Source organism: Ailuropoda melanoleuca, unplaced genomic scaffold, assembly GCF_002007445.2.
Source record: "Ailuropoda melanoleuca isolate Jingjing unplaced genomic scaffold, ASM200744v2 unplaced-scaffold3541, whole genome shotgun sequence".
NCBI lineage: Eukaryota > Metazoa > Chordata > Mammalia > Carnivora > Ursidae > Ailuropoda > Ailuropoda melanoleuca.
This window is the reverse complement of record NW_023206515.1, coordinates 1-1,461: the sequence shown is the minus strand read 5'-3', so window position 1 is coordinate 1,461 and position 1,461 is coordinate 1. Positions and strand designations below refer to the sequence as shown.

General features: G+C 36.1%; 1 long non-coding RNA gene across 1 annotated transcript; it reads right to left on the bottom strand.

Annotated features, from left to right (window-relative positions):
* Window positions 1–220: 220 nt before the first annotated feature.
* LOC117798818 lies at window positions 221–1,445 on the bottom strand. The gene is made up of 2 exons (XR_004622907.1): window positions 1,257–1,445; window positions 221–275 (listed from the first exon to the last, which is right to left on the bottom strand). It is a non-coding gene; the product is annotated as an uncharacterized LOC117798818 (long non-coding RNA).
* Between the last annotated feature and the right edge of the window lie 16 nt (window positions 1,446–1,461).

The following is a 1,461-nucleotide window of genomic DNA, read 5'->3' as shown; positions in this document are numbered from 1 at the left end:
GGAACTTCACTTCAGAAAACATGTATATACTGTGTTTTTAAAAGAAACTAACTTAAAATAAATTTAAAAATTTAAAAAATTCCAGCACATTCGGTTTATATTCCATTATAAACATGATATACCAAAGTAACAAATTTACTCACTTGTCTTTTAGCTTCTCTCAGTTTCCTTTTGAGGGCTGTCAAAATTCTTTGTACTTCCCATAATCTTTCTTCTTTTGACAAATCCTTTATCCCAGCCTGCAGATCTCGATGTAAACAATTCAAAAGAAACTCCTAGGAAACAATATACCACACACTGAGTGGTGTCCCATGTCTCATCATCTTAAAATAAAACCACATGCAATTTCTAAAGATGTACAGCCATCTTTCAATTATCATTAAGGGAATAAAATAACGGCATGAATTATTTTTTCAAGGATATGACTGAAAAATCCTTTTTTGCCTGGGCATTAGGTTCTCATCATTAACTTACACTGGTTCAATAACAGTTCATTCATATCCCTTCCCACAACACATCAACAACTAATAATGGGAGCTCAGAGTAGATAAAGACGACCAAACAGGAATTTGATAACATGTATGCAAACTAAAGACTTAATAATCATCAAATATAAGGTTTCTTAGTCTTCAATTTCTTAATCAGTTTTGCTAAACAAACATACAACCAAATGAATTATTTCTTCTGTCCAAAGTAGTGCAGTGGAAAAGCATAGGATTTGGGGTCAAATCCTCGTTCTATAGTTCAATAACCATGTGACACAGAGTCAATCATTTAATTTCCCCAAATTTATTTTTATCTGTAAAATATGGCTGATAACAGCAACCTTGTCCTGACATTTTTGGACTCCTTAACAATGTGCCTGGCACCATTATCTCATTTATGGTAATAATCTTCACATCAAACCATGAAATGACCCATTTTAAAATGGGACCACCAAGGCTTACAGAGTTTAAGCAATCTGCCTAAAAATCAGTCAGCTAATTAGAAACCTAGGAAAAACTTAAAGCCAGGTCTTTTGATTTCAAAACCTGTGTTCTTACAATATTCTGACTTCACTGGCATGAAACAGTGCCAGATAGAAATTTCTGCCTTCGGTGTGCCATGAACAATGTGTGTAGCATAGTTCCAGACACACAAATGTTCGGTGACCAAGAACAACTCCCGATCATCACCATCAATCACCGTCATCACCCAAAAGGGTCAGGGCAAGGGTAGGCTCTTTAGGGCTGAAGCGTGGGGCTGAGCACACACACCTGTCTTCTGATCTCCTCCTTGATGTTCTCCTGGGTCTCTGGCAGTGTGGGCATAGTGGCCATGTTAGACCATCGAAGAGGTTTTGTCACTTGCTTTAGTATCACATTTCCAAAGAGCTCTTGCACATGTGTGAAAAACACATAGAGGACACGATTGCTAATCTAAGAAAAAATAAATAAAAAGATTTGCAAAAAAAAAAAAAAA